Raw genomic sequence first — 20,155 nt, forward strand, 5'->3', positions numbered from 1 at the left:
GGGTCTCCAGGGTCACACCCTGGGCCGAAGGTGGCGCTAAACCGCTGAGCCACCGGGGCTGCCCGAGGCACCTTACTTTATACCAAGGACTGCTTTAAGCCCTTGAAAACAACCCTACTACCCGGTTCATTTTATTGAGACGCAGCCAAGCCCTTCCACTTGCACGTGGAGCTGGGCTGCTTTACCCCGCACCCGCCCAGCTGTGCCATTCCGACAACCCTAAGATAGTGACCATCCAGCCTCTTACAGAAAGAGACCCAGAACAAGGTTCGAGCGCAGAGAGGGTGCTCAGTGTGTTGTGAATGATGGAAAAAGAATAAAAGAGCCTGAAGTGTTCCTAAAGCAGGAAACCCATTTTACAGACAAGGAAACTGAGGCTTGGTGAGGCACAGTTTCCCGCTATGGCACCTCTCCCAGCCCTGACCCGGTGGGACCCCTGCACCTCCTCGCCCCATCCGGCCGTGCCCAGATCCCATCACACACCTTCCGAGCTGAACCTTGACATGCTGTTCTTACCTATCTTGAGATATGAGGTGAGGGGAGGGTCAAAGTCTCTTTTTATTAGTTGATTGGGTGTGTGGGAAGATTTGCTCCTCAGAGCTCTCATCTCTGGGGCTTCCATCCACCCCTCAGCGGGACACACAGCCAGGGGCTCTCCTCCCCGACCCCCCGCCCCAAACAGATGGAAGCTCCAGGTATCCTTTGCCTTCCATAGTGACCACCAGACCTGAGAGCTCCAGGAGGGCAGCGACTGAACGTGGTTCGGTCCCGGGGGCTCTCCTCTTCCCCTCTCCAGCGACACTCCCGCGTGCCAGGTGCTAGATGGATGGTGACACGGAATCACTCACCCAGTGTGCAAGTTCCACGTGTGCAGGGAACTTTGTCCACCTCGCTCTCTGTGATATCCCCAGCTCTAAAACGGCACCTGGCAAACAGTGGGTGCTCCTCCGTGTTTACGAAACCCACGAAACCAGCTGTTTTGCACGCTGCTTCCCTTTCTCTGGACGAGAAGAAATCACTGTACTGTCTTCTGTTCTGTGCTCCTGCCCCTTGGTCCTGCAGCCTGCTCCTCATGCAGGGCTCAAGCCTGAGCAAGGGAGCTCCCTTTTGCTGCTCACTCTGGTGCAGCCTGTAGGCCGGCGACTTACCTCCTCTGGGCCTGTTTCCCCATCTGCAAGGCGGGCATAAGATTAGTTCTTCTTCAGAGAGCTGTCGTGATAGCCAGGGAGGACATTGCTCGTGAAGTACATAGTAGAGGGGCGCCTGGGGGGCTCACTGGGGTCATGATCTCAGGGTCCTGGGATGGATCCCTGAGTCGGGCTCCCTGCTCCTCGGGGAGTGCGCTTCTCCCTCTCCCTCTGCTGCTCCCTGCCCCTCGCCTCCCCCACCCGCTCATGCTCCCTGTGTTTCTCAAATAAGTAAAAATTTTTTTTAAAAAAATTACATAGTAGAAGCTTCATATTTGCCTCGATATAGAAATACTAAGGGGTGGTGGCAGATGACCTCTAGAATGACACCCAGAGAGACCTGCCTCCTGGTGTCCAGCCAGGATGTGAGTTGAATTTAGGGACTTACTTCTGATACATAGACTATGGGAGACGTGACTTCAAAGATGTGGCGATAGAATAGTTCTGGATTCCCAAAGGAGCAGGAGCAGCCACACAGGGTAGGGTAGAGGCTCCCGCCGGCCCCAAGAAAGGAGCCACAGTGGAAGTGCTCCTCTGGCCCCGGGGGGTGGGGGGCACCTGCAGATGAAGCCATGCTGACAATGCGGCCCTGGTGTCATGAGCCAGAACCAGCCAGCTCAATGTTCTGAGCCTCAGACACCGGGTGGGGGAATGACTGTTCCTTGTCCTCAAGCATCGGGTGTGGGGGTGACTTGCTGTGGAGACACTGGTGATTAGCGCACACAGCCAAGAGAAACGAAGACCCTCGGCCGCAGAACACAGAACACCTGTCCACAAAACCTCGCAGCTACTTCGCTCACAATATCCCCAAAGTGGGGATCCCTGGGTGGCTCAGCAGTTGAGCAGACGTCTGCCTTCGGCTCAAGGCATGACCCTGGGGTCCTGGGATCGAGTCCCGCATGGGGCTCCCTGCAGGGAGCCTGCTTCTCCCCCTGCCTGTGTCTCTGCCGCTCTCTGTGTCTCTCGTGAATAAATAAATCAAATCTTACAAAAAAAAAATCCCCAAAGTGGAAGTGGCCCGAAGGTCCACAGACAGGTGAGTGGATAAACAGACTGTGGCTCACATCCGCTGAAACATTCTTCAGCCATAAACAGGGGGAAAACACACACACCAGCGTGAGTGAATCTCAGGTGCCCTCTGCTGAGGGTAAAGTCAAAGAAGCCAGACATGAAAGAGGATGTCCTGTGTGATTCCATTTATATAAAATTAGGTAAAATTCTGGGAAATGCCAACTACGGAAACCCACAGTAGCTAAAAACAGGCTTCTGATTGCCCAGGGACGGGGGTGGGGACAGGCTGGGGCACGAGGGAACTTTCTGGGTGATGCACGTGTTTTTCACCACTTTGATCGTGCCTACGAGGGCGGAGGGAGGGAGGACCTATGACAAAACTTCACTAATTGGGTATTTTACACACGGGCGTTTTGTCGCATGTCAGTCAAACTTTCATAAAGCTGCAAAACCAAGAAACATTTGAAGCGGTGGTGCTTGTAAAGGATACAGTGGGTGCTTAATAGATGCTTCCATGTTTCAAAGGACCCCGAGGCAGGAGCAGCCAGGGTTGGGACTGCAGCCCCGGGCAGGGAGGAGGGTCCCTGTGCCCCGCCCCGCCCCGCCGCAGCTCTGCCCCAGACCCCGGGGGCGAGGGAGCGAGGGGAGCTGCAGGGAGCGGGTCCACGGGGTGTTGCCTCCTTCTCATCCATGTGTCACGTGCCTCCCACGGGCCAGGAGCCCCGCGAGGACCCGGAAGGCCCGGATGGGTAAGATAGGGAAACTGAGGTCCATGAGAGATGGCGGGTGAACCGGCCCCAGGGGCCTGGGCAGGTGCCAAACCCTGACTTTGGCTTCCGCACCGAGACGCCCCAGAGGCCTGGAGAGACAAAGTCCGCGGCGGCCACACCTCGAGGCTGGGAGCCCTGTCTTCCTGGCTCCCTGCAGCCTCCGGGCCTCCTCTGTCCTTGGGAGTTGGCCTCCCCTGCCTTGAGGAGTTCGATTTTATGAGGGGTCCAGAGGCTGGGGAGCAGGACAAAGGTAAGGGGGCCCAGGCTGGGGCAGACAGATTGGAGGGGCCCCCCGGGTCAGGGTGCCAGCCCGGGGATTGGACGGCAGGTATCACAGCACCCAAGGACCCAACCTTCTCCGGGGCTCGGTGCTGACTTTCCATTAAAGAAATCACCGGTATCACGTGGACACCTGGCGTCGGAGGAACCAGAGGGAGGCCTGCACCCTCGTCCTACCCTGTGTCCCCCCGCACTGTCCCAAACCTGTGATCACGGACACCGTTGGCTTTTTCCTCTTTTTTTCTTTCTTTTCAAAGACGGTGCGATCCAAGAGGATGAGGGGCCCTGGGTCTGGAATTTGTTCCCAGCACCCACCCCTGGGTCTGGTCGATAGTAGGCACCCAGCTCCACAAATACGGGTTTGCACTCTTTAACAAAGAAAGACATACAGAGGGCCCATGAGCACTCGGGGACCATGAGATGCCACCTGCCAGCGTGGCTAAGACGAAAAAGTCTCACTGTACCAAGTGCTGACAGGAATAGGGGACAACTGGACCTCTCGGCTGCGGGTGGCTGGAAAGGCTGGTGGGGCTGGAAAGGTTAAACACTTACCCACCCAGGGATCTAACCACTTTGTTCCTAGGTCTCTCTACCCAACAGAAACAAAAACATTTGTCCATACGAAGATTTGCACGAGGACCGTCAGGGCAGCCCCACTTTAGGGGCCTTTTTTTTTTTAAGATTTTATTTATTTATTCATGAGAGACACAGAGAGCGAGGCAGAGACCCAGGCAGAAGAAGAAGCAGGCTTCCCGCGGGGAGCCTCATGTGGGACTCGATCCCGGAACCCGGGATCACACCCTGAGCTGAAGGCAGATGCCCGACCACTGAGCCCCCCAGGCGCCCCATGAAGTGGCCTTCTCATCCCGCACACTCCCCGCAGGCTGTGTGACTGTCAAGGAGTAGCTGTCCCTCTCTGAGCCTCCGCTGCTGCTTCTTCCTTTAACACGGGGGGGTGGGGCGTGATGATAAGAATTGCCACGTACCGACAAACACACGTGAAAAGATGCCCTGCCCGCAGTAGATGCTCAATAAATGCTGGTTGTGTGATTCAAAAAAAAAAAAGATACCCAACATCGTGAGTTATCAGGGAAAGGCAAATCAAAATGCAGTGAGATGCCATCCACACCCACGGGAGAGCTAGCACACGAAAGGCAGAGATGGTAGCGAGTGCTGACGAGGATGTGGAGAAACTGAGTCCTTGCGCAGCCGCCGGTGGGAATGGGAAACGGCGAAGCCGCTGGGGGCAACCATGGGGTCGTGGTGCAGAAAGGTAAAGGTACAGGTTCCCCCCGCCGGCCACTCCAGTCCTAGGCATTCACGCAAAAGAATCCAAAACAGTTGTACAAACAGAATCGTGTTCACACGTGTTCCCTGTAATGTTACTCACAACAGCCAAGAGATAGGGACACCCGAGGCGCCATCGAAGGATGAGCGTATAAATTCTACGGGTCCCCCACGCGTGGACACGGCCCTCGGCCAACAGCCCCGAGGCGTCCACACACGCTGCCCTGGGACTGGTAGGCCGCTCATGGGGGCCAGGGAATGGGGGCGTGACGGTTGATAGGGATGGGTTTCTTTTTCAGATGATAGAATATTCTAGAATTAGTGGTCATGGCAGCACAACATAGTAAATATACTAAAAACCACTGAGTTGTACATTTAAAATGGTGAATTTTAGGGGCACCTGAGTGGCTCAGTGGTTGAGCATCTGCCTTCAGCTCAGGGCATGACCCCGGGGTCCCGGGATCGAGTCCCACATCGGGGTCCCCACAGGGAGCCTGCTTCTCCCTCTGCCTGTGTCCCTGCCACTCTCTCTGCATCTCTCATGAATAAATAAATCAATAATCTTAAAAATAAAATAGAATAAAAAGTTATGTGTAGATTTTTCACTGTGTGTGGGGTCAGCCTCTCTAACCCCCTCATTGTTCAAGACTCAACTGCATATTGATGTTAGGAGTACCTGCTAAAGAAAAAAAATAAGCACAGTAGGGGACTTCCGGAGGGAGTGGGACTTGAGATACAGGGATTAGGGAAGGATTCTCTGAGGAAGCGAGCAAGGCACAAGCGTGTCTCTGAGAAGAGCATTCCAGCTAGCAGAGAGAGCCAGAGCAAAGGCCCTGGGGCAGGACAGAGCCTGGCGTGCTTGGAGGAACGGTGCGGGGGCCCTTGTGGCTGGAGCGGACTGCAAGGAGGGGAGGGAAGAGAGGGGAAGGGGCAGGTCCTGCAGGGTCTTGGGGGGCCTCCAGGAGGACTTGGCTTTTACCCAGGGAAGTGGGAGCCCTGGAGGGCTGTGGGCAGAGGAGGGCGGGACTCGGGTGATCACGGGCGCCCTCTGGTGGCCGCTGCTCTGGGGAGGCCAGGGGGGCGGAGCGTGGGACAGGACAGTGGCCACCGCGTGGCAGGGGCGGGTGAAGATGAGGCTGGACCAGGTGGAGGCTGGGGACTGGCAGGAAGCGGACTCCTCAGGAATGGCCCACGGGCCACAGCCCAGCTCCTTGACCTCGAGCCATCACCCTGAGACAGGGACTCAATCTTTCCCCATTTCCTTTTTTTCTAAGACAGATCTAACCCGTACCTACCTCGGGAGGTTTAATTCACACAAAGGACTTAAAACGAGGCCTGGTCCACAGTGCACAGGCTACGAGTGTTGGTTTCTGTTACAACAACAACAATAATAATAGCGATTGTCCCCACTCATTACGCCAGGTACAGCCGGCCACTCAGGACCTGCTTCACGCTGACCCCTCCTCCCTCAGTCCGCCTCCTGGGGAACCTTCCGGGCCCGCTCCCCAGTGGATTCCCCGAGGACAGAAACCGGAGCTTTGTCATCTTCGTGTCCCCAGCTCTCCGCTCAGGGCCAGGTCTCAGGAAGGAGGCCCTGAAGGAAGGGATGAGGCTCCTGACTCTTCCAAGCACAGCCCTGCCCCCCCAGGCCCCCACCTGCGTCCCTTCTCAGTCCCCGGATCCCTCCATGCAAACTTCCTCCCTAGTTCAGAGGCTGCGCAAGGACCCAGCCTAGCAAACTCCTACTCAACCTTCAAACCCTCAGCTCCAAGGCGTGGCAGGAACCTCATCCTCTCCCCACAGGCTCCCCAAGCCTCGGACCCTCTGTCCACCTCAGCCCTGCACAACCAGCCGGGCTCCCGAGCGTGTTACCACCCCAGCGTCCCCAGAAGCTCCCCTCCTAGCCCCGTTCCTCTCAGCGAGACTGAGCTTGCTGCAGTCCCTGCAAACCCTCGGCGCAGCCTCAGATGCCATGCCACCTGCCGGGAACATCCTCCTCACCCTCTCTGCTTTGCAGTTTCCCATACCTCCTTTCCGACACCTTCTCCAGGAAGCCTTCCCTGTCTACCCCCTACACACAGAACCCACCTCCCACTCCTGAGGATCCCAGCCCCAAGTCCCGCCCTCTGCTCCAGCCCCTACCCTGCAGGGCTTGGAGCACCTGTGACTGGCCCCCTCCCTCAGACGACGGGTTTCTCAACAGCTGGAAGTGGTGAACTTCTAGTTAACCTTCAAAACCCCAGCTTAAATGTACCCACCTCTGCATAATCGCTGCCAGTCTCCTTCTGACAGCTGCCTCACTCCTTCCCTGGGGTTTCTCCCCTCTTCTACCTCTTCGAGTTGAAAGCACCCATGCCTAGTTCTGTCTTCTCCAAACGGCCAGGTCTCAGGATGCGCCCACCATGCGGCTGCTCACAGAAAGGGGCATCTAAATGGGAAGGGAGGGGATCCCTGGGTGGCACAGCGGTTTAGCGCCTGCCTTTGGCCCAGGGCGCGATCCTGGAGACCCGGGATCGAATCCCACGTCGGGCTCCCGGCGCATGAAGCCTGCTTCTCCCTCTCCCTCTGCCTATGTCTCTGCCTATGTCTCTGCCTCTCTCTCTCTCTCTCTGTGACTATCATAAATAAATAAAAAAAATTTTTTAAAAATGTCCTTCATTTAAAAAAAAATGGGAAGGGAATGAGGAAGGGGGGAAGGAAGGAAAGAAGGGGAGGGGGAGGAAGGGGGGGAGGAAGGAGGGGAGGAAGGGGGGGAGGGAGGGAGGGGAGGGAGGAAGGAGGGAAGGAGGAAGGGAAGAAGGAAAGGGGGGAGGAAGGGAGAAAGGAGGGAGAGAGGAAGGGAGGGGGGAGGGAGGAAGGGAGGGGGGAGGGAGGAGTGCCTGATTGAGGTCTTGCATTTTACAAATTCCAGCTGTACTGAGACCTCAAACAAGTAACTGAGCCAAGACTTTGTCTTAAAAAAGGGGAGGGGGGACCTGGGTGGCTCAGCAGTTGAACACCTCCCTTCAGCTCAGGTTGTGACCCCGGGGTGCCAGGATCGAGTCCCACCTCGGGCTCCTCGCAGGGAGCCTGCTTCTCCCTCTGCCTGTGTGTGTCTCTCATGAATAAACAAATAAAATTTAAAAAAAGAGAGAGATAGAGGATGCATCCAGGCTCCTTCTGTAGGAGGGTGGGACGTAGAGCCCAACATCCGGGGCTGAGTGTGCTCAGGGCACCGGGGTGTCTCTCCCGAGGCCCTGATGCCAAGCCACCCGGAGGTGAACCGTCTTACCCCATACCCCGAACTCGCGAACTCACTGCTCATGCACCCTGGGCCGCAGCCCTAAAATCACTATGCGGGGGCTTTCTCAGTCACTAGCGGACACGCGCAGCGGGCGGAAGCGTGAGCCCCAGGTGCACGTGCCCAGCCGACGTGGAGAAAGGCAACGCTCCCGCCTTGTGCTTTCCAGCGTCCCTTCCAAGCTGTCTCGAGTGCCACAAGGTTTGCATGTTTGTGCTTTTTGTGGCGTTGCTTTGCTGGGTGCAACGGACCCCAAGCACCCAGTGCCGGCTGGTGTTCCTAAGCTCCAGGAGCCAGGGACCTGTCTGAGCGGGAAAGGGCTGCGCTGGGACAAGCTTCATTGGTGGCGGACGCCTGCGCTGGGGGCCGCGGGTTCAAGACCTACAACCTACATTACATGCGGGGGCTTTGAGGATGTTATGTATTTATTCCTGAGAGACCCAGAGAGAGGCGGAGACTCAGGCAGAGGGAGAAGCAGGCTCCCTGCGGGGAGCCCGGTGCGGGACTCGATCCCAGGACCTCAGGGTCACGCCCTGAGCAGAAGGCAAGGAGGGAAACTGAGGCAGAGTTGGGCGCGGCCCAGCATCCTTCCCAGCCAGCTGGCCTGCACGGAAGCTCTGCAGGGCGTGCCTGCAAAGGCTCTCGGTCCCGAGCTTTCTTTGAAACTCTTCCCTTAGGACTCCCTTATCTGTGTCCAGCCATAAAGTCACTAAGTTCCGCAGGGGCGGGCGGGGGCGCACACAGATAAGAGCCACGTGGGCGGGGAGACCCCGGTGCCTCCCGGGAGCACACCCCACTGGCAACCCTGCCGCATGGACCCCTGCTGACCCCCTCACCCCCACCCCCACCCCATAGCAAGGCCTCAAGGGGCCCCAGCAGGGTGCGCGCAGGCGGCCTGGGGTGCCCCTGGATTTAGCAAATAAAATCACTCAGCGCCCCTCGAACGGCAACTTCAGATAAATGTTGTGTCGTGTCAGGATATCCTTGCTCATTTACCTGGGCGTCCCCTAGTCCATCTGGCAGCCAGAAGCCCAGGCAAAGTCCTTGCCCGGCCTGCACCCCACCCCGGCCCCTCCCTCCAGCCCAGCCCTGTCCTGCGCAGCTGTTTGCCCCACCCCAGCAGGTTTGGGCTTTCTCTTTGTTATATTTTTTTTTCTTAACACTTTTAAGTTGTAGGAAAGTGGACATAACCTAAAACTTACCACTTTAACCGTGTCTGAGCGCACAGCTCAGGGCACAGAGCACCCTCACCCCGCCACGCACCCACCTCCATCACCGTCTCCAGAACCTTCCATCTCCCCACACTGAGACCCCGTCCCCAGGAAGCACTGACCCTTTGCCCCCTGCCCCAGCCCCGCTCCCACCACCTCCTCTCTGTGGACGGGCCTCCTCTGGGGACCCCCTGGGAGTGGGGTCCTGCGGGAGGCGTCCTTCTGAGTCTGGGTCCCCTCCCTGAGCCCCGGTGTCCTTGGGTCCGTCCACGTGGGGGCAGGTGTCGGGGTCCCTTCCTTTCCAAGGCTGGCTCGGATTCCAGGTGTGCACAGGCCGCGCTGTGCATGTCCTTCATCCGCAGGATGGACACTTGGGTGTTTCCACCTCCTGGCTGCTGTGACTCAGGCTGCTGTGAACACAGGTGTGCAAATAGGTCTCAAGTCCCTGTTCTCAGTTCTTGTGGGTAGATAGATACGTGGAGTCTATCGGGGTCAGATGGTCACTCCGTGTTTAATCTTTGGAGGAACCAGCAGACTGTCTTCCTCAGCCGCGTGGTTTTCCATTCCCACCACCCACCGACACTTGTTCCTTTCTAAGTATGACGATAATGATGATGATGATTTTTATTATTATTATCATCATCCCTCTAGCGTCCTAGTGGGTATGAGGGGGAATCTCACTGCGGTTTTGGTTTGCCTTTCCCTGGCGGTGAGCATCCTTCCCGTGCTTCTTGGACATGAGGAGATCTCTGTGGAGAAGAGCTCCTCGTCCCGGGGTTAGCTGGGTCAGTCTGGCTTTTGCTCTTGAACCTCACGTATGTGCCGTGGGGCTGCCACGCGCCTTCGCGTCTGGCTTCCTCTGCTCCGCGTCATGCGTGCAGCAGCCGCCGAGCATCCTCCACGCGGTGACCCACCGCCGTGGCCTCTCCTGTCGCCGGAGGGCTTCAGGGGCTGGGCTCCGGGTTCGGGTCCCCCCCACACACACCGTACACTGAACCATCGTTTTGGTCAATCTGTCGGTCACGGGATCAGGGTAGTAAGCCAGGACCCACATATTTCTTTGAAATGACATAGGTAAATAAATTTTTTTAAAAAGATTTAAAAAAGGGATCCCTGGGTGGTGCAGCGGTTTGGCGCCTGCCTTTGGCCCAGGGCACGATCCTGGAGACCCAGGATCGAATCCCTTGTCTGGCTCCCGGTTCATGGAGCCTGCTTCTCCCTCTGCCTGTGTCTCTGCCTCTCTCTCTCTCTCTGTGACTATCATAAATAAATTAAAAAAAGAAAAAGAAAAAAGAAATGACATAGAATAGGGATTCCCGGGTGGCTCAGTGGTTGAGCGTCTGCCTTCGGCCCAGGGTGTGACCTCGGGGTCCTGGCATCGAGTCCCGTGTCGGGCCCCCAGCATGGAGCCTGCTTCTCCCTCCTCCTGGGTCTCTGCCTCTCTCTCTCTCTCTCTCATAAATAAATAAATATAAAAAAAAAAGAAAAGAAATGAAATGAAATGACATAGAATAGAAACCAGCACCGCGCCTCGTGCTTTGCCAGGGCAAGAGGCCCCTTGTGCAAGTTTACCGGGGTCACGGGTGCTGCAAACATGCGCCCTGAGCCAGTGCACGTAGGTAAAGGGACACACGTTTGTCACTGGGTGGACATGTCTGTCGCCCTGGGAAAGGGCTTGAAGGCTCCCCGCTGCTTCTTTCTTCATAACTTAACCCTGGTGCGTGTGAGGAGTAGATTCACGAGGACGGTGGTTCTCAGCTGAGGGTGATTCTGCCAAGAGACATCGAGGCTGGAGGCCTCCAGACGACTCTGATTCTGCCCCCAGGGGACGCTGGGCCACGTCTGGGAACATAGGGGGTCGTCAGGCCTGGGTGCTCCTGGCATAGGGGTTGGGGGAGGCTGCTCAGCCCCCCCGCCACAGCGCCCACCCAGAGAACGTCCAAGGGCACAGGGAAGGACCCTGGGCCAGGCCCCACGGTGGCTGTGCCAAGTCCATCCCAGAGCCCGGACCTGGGTGTGCAAGCCCGGGAGGCTGGCCGTGCTCTGCGGCGGCCTGGGGCTCCCGTCCCTGTGACACGCCGCCCCCGTGTGGACGGTCATGGAACGCGCTCTGACTGCCTGACCTCCGGGAGGGTCCCCACCTCTTTCATCCGAGATTGGAATATTCTAGCCCCGGGCTGTGGGGCGAGCCCTCGAGATAGGACCAGGGCAACTGAGGCACTGAATTTTTAATTTCTTGTCATTGCAATTCATTTACACCAAAGCTCTAAGAGCCACGAGTGCCCTGCAGTGACCCAAGTGGACAGCCCAGTGTGCACAGGCACGCTCATCTGTGGGCGGGGGGGCCTGAGACAGAGTGTGTGATGGAGGCCGTTGTGTCCCCAGGTTGGCAGACACGTGTGTATTTAGGACGGTGTTTTGGTTTTTTTTTTTTAATTTTATTTATTTATTCATGAGAGACACACAGAGAGAGGCAGAGGGAGAGGCAGAGGGAGAAGCAGGCTCCATGCAGGGAGCCCGATGGGGACTCGATCCCGGGACCCCGGGGTCACACCCTGAGCCCAAGGCAGACGCTCAACCACTGAGCCACCCAGGCGTCCCAATCAGGCCTTAATTGCCTTCCATCCCACAACTTTCTGGAACTTGTGCGGCTCCCGTTCCACAGAGAAGAAGACATAGGCCCATCGCTCGGCAAGTAGAACACCCTGGGGCTGGGTCGGAAGAGCGAGCAGCTTTTGATCTCGAGGTTGTGCATTCGAACTCCACGTTAGGTGCAGAGATGACTTAAAAATAAAATCTTTTAAAAGAAAAGGAAGAGGGCAGCCCAGGGGCCCAGCGGTTTAGCGCCGCCTGCAGCCCAGGGTGTGATCCTGGGGTCCTGGGTTCAAGTCCCGCATTGGGCTCCCAGCATGGAGCCTGCTTCTCCCTCTGCCTGTGTCTCTGCCTCTCTCTCTCATAAATAAATAAATAAAATATTTTTTTAGAGATTTAATTTTTTTATCACGTGTTTTCTGCATCAATTGAGGTAAGCAATGTAGGTTTTTGTTTTGTTTTTTTTAATTTATTTATGATAGTCACAGAGAGAGAGAGAGAGAGAGAGGCAGAGACACAGGCAGAGGGAGAAGCAGGCTCCATGCACCGGGAGCCCGACGTGGGATTCGATCCCGGGTCTCCAGGATCGCGCCCTGGGCCAAAGGCAGGCACTAAACTGCTGCGCCACCCAGGGATCCCAATAAAATATTTTTTAAAAATAGAAAAGGAAGAAAAAACAATGCCAGAGTGAGGATTTCAACCCACATCAGTCTATTAACTGTGATGCCAAGCTGCCTCGCTAGAGCGGTCTGCTGGGTCCTGGGGAAGGTCAGGGCGGGCTGGGGCGAGGCGGGGGCGATGGGGCTGAGAAGGGCACGGGGCAGACTGGAGTGGGAACCTCCCCTCCGTCGGTTCCTTGCTGTGTGACCTCACAGAGGCGTCCTGCCCTCTCTGAGCCTCTGGGTCTCCTCTACTGCAACCGCATCTTCCTGGGGCTATTCTGGGGAGGACATTCGATGACCTGCCGTCTGACTTTGCTTGGGCGCCCGGTGCGGGCTCTCGGTCTGGGTGACGCCAGTCGCCTTCTCACTGGGGGCTCACATGCAGGGGTCCCTCATCCCCTTCCCAGGGCACTAATCCCCTCTCCGGGGACGGGGGCCCAGCCTCATGCCCTCACCTAACCCGCAGCACCTAAGGTCCAACCTCCAAATACGGACCCCGCTGGGGGTCAGGGCTTCCACGGAAGCCAATGGCGGGGGACATGATTCTTCACGCAGCCACTCGTGCAAATGGTGGTGCAGGCGGGGTGGCTGGGGCCCAAATCCTGGCTCTTCTCTGCACCCGCCGTGTGCTCCTGGGCCCGGGGCTCAAATCCTCTGTGCTTCTGGGTCTCGGTTTCCTCAGCTGTAAAACAGGAGAGGACGTTGTGCCCACCCCAAGCGCTGGGAACAGCAGTGGGGACGTGCGGGAGCTTGGTGGGCCTTGGCCACTCCCGACGCAGGGGGCGTTTGTGTTGTTTGGGGGGCCTCTGGGCCACGGGTCCTGCACCGCGGGAGATGCACCGTCGTCTCCTCCACCAGAGGGATGAGAAAGACGCCCAGAGAGGGACAGACCCTCACCCAGAGCCGCACAGCCCGCCAGTCACCGAGGCGCAGCTGGCACGTGGCCCTTAGGGCCTCTGGAGGGCACGGCAGGTGGGCGGCCACACCTCCTGCTCCCTGCTCCCCAGAGACAAGCCCCCCGCCCCCCGCAGCAGCCTGCTAATCGTGGTGCCTAATTACCCTACAGCCCCAGGGAAATGCCCAGACACCTTTCTAAGGCCCTGAAGCACCCCAACAGCAGCTCAAGGCCCTGCCAACGCCTGGCTCCCCAGGGTGCGGCCACAAGCTCCCGGGGAAGAGCAAGTGCACGAAAACACAGCCCGGCATGGTCACGCGCAGCCTGGCTGGTGGCAGCAGGTGTAGAGGCTTGGGGGGGGGGGGCTCCTCCCATCCCCCAAGGCTGGGAGGCCGCCGGCCAGGCCACACTCTCCCTGAGCCTCTACTGCGTGCATCTGCAAAGTGGGTTAGCAGGCAGTGAAAGAGCATGCGCAGAAGACGAGGGCGGCTCCCCGCGGGTGGGGCGCCCCACGCCACCCTGTCCCACCCCATCGTCATGACTGTCACCTGCTGCCCCCCCATCTGTCGCCAGGCTGGGAAGCAGGAGCTGCTCTGCTGCAGGTTCCACCGTGGGACAGCCGAAGCGGAGGGGCCCACGGCGCCCAGTGAGGCCGGGAGAAGTCGGGGCACCCACGGGGCTGGGGGAACAAAGGGGGTGGCTGCGGTGGAAGGTGGCGTGGTGGTTCCTCAAACGCTGGCCCACGGAGCGGCCCTGTGACCCGGCAAGTCCTCTCCCGGTGTCGGAGAAGAGGAACATGTGTCCCACGACGCGTGTTCACAGCAGAGGATTCACAGCAGCCTCCACGTGTCCATCCACGGATGGACGGATGTGCACGAGGCATCCGCCATGCACCGGAAGGTCTCTGGGCCGCGAGCAGGAGTGAGGAGCCCACACGCTACCCCAGGGTCAGACCCCGAGTCCCCGACGCTCAGGGAGGGAGCCAGACACAGGAGGCCCCATGGGGTGTGAGTCCGCGAGTGTGACACGTCCAGGATGGGCTCCTCCATGGATGGGGAGGGGGCTCAGAGGGGCCGGGGGCTGGGGAGGGGAAGAGGAGGTGACTACTCTGGGGGAAAGAGATTCTTTGAAGGTGATGGAATGTTCTGGAATTAGTGGTGATGGTTGCACAACTCAGTGAATGTACTGACAACCAGAAGGAAGGGACCCCGAGGACACCAGGCTCAGGGAGGGGACCCAGACCCAGAAGGACGCCTCCCGCAGGACCCCACTCTCAGGAGGTCCCCAGAGGAGGCCCATCCACAGAGACAGAGAGGAGGTGGTGGGAGCCAGGGGTGGGCGGGGGTGGGGGTCAGTGCTACCTGGGGACCGGGTCTCCATGTGGGGAGATAGAAGGTTCTGGAGACGGTGGTGGGGGTGGGTGTGTTTCGGTGCCCTGAGCTGTGCACCTAGAGACCGTCGGGGGGCGCCTAGCCAGCTCAGTTGGTAAAACATGTGACTCTTGATCTCAGGGTTGGGAGTTAGGACCCCATCTGAGCATAGAATAAAGATTACTTTTAAAAAATAGTTGAGCCCACCTCGGGCTCCCCGCAGGGAGCCTGCTTCTCCCTCTGCGTGTGTCTCTGCCTCTCTCTGTGTCTCCCAGGAATAAATAAGTAAAATCTTTAAATTAATTAATGAATTAAAATCTTTCAAAAAAATTTTAATGGTTGAAATGGTAAATTTCTGCTCATCCAATCATCTGTTCGTGGATAGTTGTTTCTACTTCGGGCCATTGTAAATAATTCTGCTATCAACACGGGTATATGAGGGTCTGCTGAGTCCCCACTTTCAAATCCCTGGGGGCAACACCCAGGAGTGGACTCGCCGGGTCAGACGGTGACTCCGTGTTTAAGTTTGTAAGGAACCGCAGGACCGTCTCCCCCAAGGCCGCCACCCCCCCCCCCGCCCCGTCACCTCCCCCCCACCTCCTGGGCCGCGCACCAGGGCTCCAAGGTCTCCATGTCCTCAGCAACACAGGGTGTTTCCTTTTTTTTTTTTTTTTAAATCACAACCACCCTGGTGGGCATGGAGTGGCGTCTCACGGAGGTTTGACACCTGCCCCGACGGCCAGGAGGTGCGCCCTCTCGGCCATCTGTATGTCGTCTTTGCAGGAGCGCCTGTCCAGGTCCTCTGCCCATTCCTGCCTTGGCTGGTTTGTTCGCTGTTGCTGTTTCTATATTCGGGACAACGGAGTCTTGTCGGGATTTGCAACGATTGTCTCCCATTCTGGGAGTTGTCTTTTCATTCTCTTGCTGGCGTCCTCTGATTGATGCACAAAACTTTTTAATTCTCATGAAGTCCTGTGTATCTGATTTTCCCCTCCTTGACTCTTTTTTTTTTTTTTTTTTTTTTAAAGTAGGCCCCAGGCCCAGCACAGAGCCCAACGCGGGGGCCTGAACTCACGACCCTGCGATGGAGACCCTGAGGAGATCGGCAGTCGGACGTCTAAACGACTGAGCCACTGAGGCGCCCCTCCTCCTGGACGTTTCTGAGGACATTGCACAGAGTTCTCAAGGGGCTTGCAAGTGTCCCCAGCCCCATCTCCCAGGCTGGCGGCCCTGCCACCCCATCCGCACCCACTGCTGCCCACACTAAATCTCCATCAACCCCAGGCCCTTCCCGTCCACGTCCACGCCAGGCCTTCGCCGGGCCCAGCTCCTCTCTGCTCTCGGGGCACTGTTCCTGCCCAACCCACACGTCTGCCAGGCAGCGCCCAGCGCTCATGAGAGTGGAGGGGCCCGGGAAAGTGTCTCCATCTCCTCCAGCATCAGAGGCAAACAGTGAGTACAACGATCATGAATATAGCCTCACGCACCCCCCGGATTACACCTGCGTGTACATACCAATCCATCAGGAAACGGCATCTTCGGGGCGCCTGGGGGCCTCAGCAGTTGAGCGTCTGCCTTCAGCTCAGGGCATGATCCCAGGGTGCTGGGATCGAGTCCCACATTAGGTTCCTTGTAGGGCCTGCCTATGTCTCTGCCTCTTCTATGTCTCTCAGGAATAAATAAATAAAATATTAAAAAAAAAAAAAAAAAGGAAACAGTATCTTCAATGGTTTTCGTGGAAGCCCAGACCCACAGAAGTTATGGTGCCACCCTGCGTCCTACTCTCCTGGAAGCAGCCCGACTGAGGTTTGGAAGCGAAGTGGGACCGTGCTGCCCTCTTGTGATGCCCAAAAACCTTCCATGGCTCCCCAGTGGTGTCCAAATGAAGGCTGAGCCCCTGGGTGGCCGTTTCCTCCCCGCCTTACCCGCCCCAGCCCCACCCTCTGCCTCCGGGCCTTGGCACCGACCACTGGTCACCTAGGTAACCCCCCACATCCTTCACTGGGGGAAGCCCTCCCCACCAGCCTCCGGCCCTCAGCCAAGGTCAGTTCCATTGTTATAAACCTGCCTGGAAAGAAGCTCCCCTCCCTCCTCTCAATTTGCCATTTGGCTCTCGTTAGAGCAGCCAGGAGCCCCCAGGCCGCGCAGCTGACACGGGGCTGGGGCGCTCTGGGGAGCCCCCGGGGCTGAGCGGCCTCTCTGGCCCCGCCCATGCCCACGCTGGAGCACCGTCCTGCTGTGACAGCCACAGATGTCCCCACACGCTGCCCAACGTCCCCTGGAGGCAGAATTGCCCTGGGGGGAATGATCCGATAAGTGCCTGCCTCCACCTCCCTCGCCCAGCGGGGTGCCAGGCCCTAGTCCGCCCCTGGGGGCTCGGGCTGGCACACAAGGCGGGCACCACGTGCGGCACCTACTGGTCCTTCTCCAGGACAAGCCCCGTAGAACTATACCGGGGGTGCGTTGTGCCCCCCAGATTCCGACGGAGAGGTCCTGCCCCCAGCGGGGTTGCATCTGGAGATGGGGCTTGTAGGGGGTAGTGAAGGTCACCGGGTGGGGCCCCAATCCTGTGACCCGATAGCACTGGTGGCAGCGGCGGCCTGGCCACGTGTGCACACCCGTGGAGGAGAGGCCGTGAGCATGCGGCCCCAGGCGGCGGAGTCCGGGCCCAGCCAGGGACAGACTGAGGCAGACCTCATCCGCCGCCGCCACCACCACCGGCATCTGGATCTTGGACCTTCCGGCCTGGGAACTGTGAGAAGTGAGTGCTTATTGTTTATTAGGGCCCCGCTGGGGTGCTTTGCTTTGGGAGGCCCTGGGACTGCTTTGCTGGGTGGCCTCGTCCTGAGAAAGGTGATCTTCACAGCGAGCCTGGTCAACTGAGCACCTACTGTGTGTGACAAGCTCTGTGCAGGGAATAAAAAAGCCTGAATCCCTGCCTCGTGCAGCTGACGTGCAGCTGACGTTATTCTAGTGGAGACAATAAACACACACAGGAAAATATAAAGACAGAGATGTTCCTTTAAGGTAGAGAAAGGGAACAAATGGATATCGGGCTAGTTTAGGGAGGCCCAAGGTAGCCTATGGGAGGAAGTGATGTCACCTGAGCCGAGACCTGCAGGAAGTGAGGGATGGGCCAGGTGATTTCCACAGGAAGCGCCTCCCAGGCTGCAGGCACAGCCCATGCAAAGGCCCTGGGGCAGGACTGGGCCTGGTGTGTTGGAGGAACAGCGAGGGGGCCCCTTGTGGCTGGAGCAGGGTGAGCAAGGGGGACAGATAGAGGAGGGGGTACAGAGAGGGGACTGGGTGGTGGTGTGGGGCCTTGGGGACCACGAGGAGGACTTTGGGTCTCACTGAAAGAACATGAGGGTGCTCTCTTCAACAGCACATATGCTGAAATTGGAACGATACAGAAGAGATTCACATGGTCTCTGCACAAGGAAGTCACACAAATTCATGAAATGTTCCATGTTTTTAAAAATGTAAGCCAAAAATTACAGATTTCTTCATTTTTCACTAAACAGGCAATTGAAACGCATGGTATAATGAAATGGACAGAACAACTATTCTATTTATTTAGTTTCCCATCTATGAGAATCTCACGATAAAGTCATAGCTATTGAGGCACCCGGGGGGCTCGGCAGTTGAGCGCCTGCCTTCGGCCCAGGGTGTGACCCTGGGGTCCCGGGATCAAGTCCCGCATCGGGCTCCCCGTAGGGAGCCTGCTTCTCCCTCCGCCTGTGGCTCTGCCTCTCTCTGTGTCTCTCATAAATATATAAATAAAATCTTAAAAAAAAAAAAAAAACTTGATGCCTGAAGAAAGTGCCTCACTCAAAAGTGCACTTACCCTAGTCCCGGCCCTGCCAGAATTAAATAGAGAAGTCACAATGAGGCCTCGTTGAGAAGGTGACCTTTAAGCCAAGCCTGGAAAGAAAGGAAAGAATTAGTCAAGATGGCATTTGGCGGATGCCTATTGGAGCAGAAGTAGCCCATGCAAAGGCCCTGGGGCGTGGACCAGGGCCTGGTGTGTCGGAGGAACAGTAAGGAGGCCCCATTGGCTGTAGCAGAGGGAGCAAGGGTGAGGGAAGAGGAGGGGAGGACAGGGAGGGGATGGCGAGCTCCAGCAGGGCCTCGGGGGCCCCAGGGAGGACCTGGGCTTTCACCTCAGGGAGGGCTGTGGCCCCAGGAAAGACAGGATTTAAGTCAACTTTTTAAAGCCCATTGGCTCTGCAAGCGGAGGGATTTTCAGCCGCCCCCGTCAGCGCCATAAACCTCCTCCTAGAATCCCACCTGACACTGAGTAGGTGCGGCAGGTATTCCCCGCGGGAGGGCATGAGCCGCGGCTCCCTTCTGGGGCGGGCCGGGGGTGTGAGGGCCAGGGTAGGACTCTCACACCGCCCCAGAGGCTCAGACCCGGAGCCGGACCGCTGTGCCCCCACCCGCCGCTCGGCTGGGTGGTCACCCGTCTCCTCCCCAACCTGTGATTAAGGCCGGCAGCGCATCCATCACGCCCAGGCGGTGCCGGGCTCTGCCCACGGGGCCCCGCGCATCCGTAAGCAGCAGCCTGCCAGGTGCTCTGGTCTCAGAGGCCACGTCCACGAGCCAGGTCCCTGCCCCCACCTGCTCCCGTGTGCAGCCCTGAGATACCTGGGCAAGCGGGCAGCAGAGACCCCAGGATGTGGCCTAGAGTCGGGGACGGTGGGAGCCGAGGGGTGCGCAGTGGCACCTCCCCACCGCGAGATCCTCGAAAGCCCCACCACCCACCCCAATTAATTATAGAGTCGGGACTGTTGGTCTGGGACTGCGGCCTGCTCCCCGCCTGGCCCCCCACCCTCCGCTCCTGCCAGGGGCCCAGCCCAGGCCGACCCTGTCCACCCCACCTCCCAGCCTCCCACCTTGCCTTTCTCCATTCCGACAACCAGGCTTCTACCTGGCCGACTCTCTGTGCTTAGAGCTTCTCAGCTGGGGACGATTCGCGCCCCCCCCCCCCACCCGGGACACTCGGCGGAGTCTGCACACGCTGCTGCTTGTCAAGCCTGGGCAGGGAGTGCTCCTGGCACCGAGCAGGCGGGGGGGCTGGAGATGCTGCTCGAGCTCCCCACGGTGCCCGGGGCGGGCCCTCGCAGGGAATGAGCCAGGCCAGAACGGTCAAGAGCGCAGAGGCTGACGGAGAGACGCTGCTCTGAAACCTCCCAAGGCTCCCCGGTGCCCTCCGTGTAAAATGCCAACCTCTCCGTCTGGAACTCAGGGGCCTGCTTCCTCAGGCCTCCCGGCCACCTCCGGTCTATCCCACCGTGTCTGCCTTCATGCCCCACCTGGAGGGGCAGTGTCACATCGTGGGGCAAGGCCCAACTACCTGACTTTACACCCGGGCCCTGCCACCTTCAAGCTGTGTGATTTTGGCCAGGTCACTTCGCCTCATGGTGCCTTGATGTCCTCATCTTCAAACGGCTCTATTACCTAAGGCTAAAATCCTTAAAGCAGAGCCTGGCATGTGGTAAAAACACACACAGCTCGGTTGCTTGATTTTATTCACGCACACAATGCTGGGCCTCTGTGCCCGCTGAAGGGCCCGGCCCTGACCCCACTGGACGGCGGGGGCTCCTGAGTC

General features: G+C 58.2%; 1 long non-coding RNA gene and 1 other non-coding gene across 2 annotated transcripts; one reads left to right on the forward strand and one right to left on the reverse strand.

Annotated features, from left to right (window-relative positions):
- Positions 1 to 12,064: 12,064 nt before the first annotated feature.
- Positions 12,065 to 18,375, reverse strand: LOC112666257 (uncharacterized). Its single transcript, XR_004807402.2, has 2 exons — positions 16,060 to 18,375; positions 12,065 to 12,961 (listed from the first exon to the last, which is right to left on the reverse strand). It is a non-coding gene; the product is annotated as an uncharacterized LOC112666257 (long non-coding RNA).
- On the forward strand, positions 17,914 to 18,020 carry LOC112667003 (U6 spliceosomal RNA). The gene has a single exon (XR_003140999.2). It is a non-coding gene; the product is annotated as a U6 spliceosomal RNA (small nuclear RNA).
- Positions 18,376 to 20,155: the final 1,780 nt, after the last annotated feature.

The sequence above is a fragment of the Canis lupus genome, chromosome 20 (genome assembly GCF_003254725.2).
Source record: "Canis lupus dingo isolate Sandy chromosome 20, ASM325472v2, whole genome shotgun sequence".
NCBI classification, from domain to species: domain Eukaryota; kingdom Metazoa; phylum Chordata; class Mammalia; order Carnivora; family Canidae; genus Canis; species Canis lupus.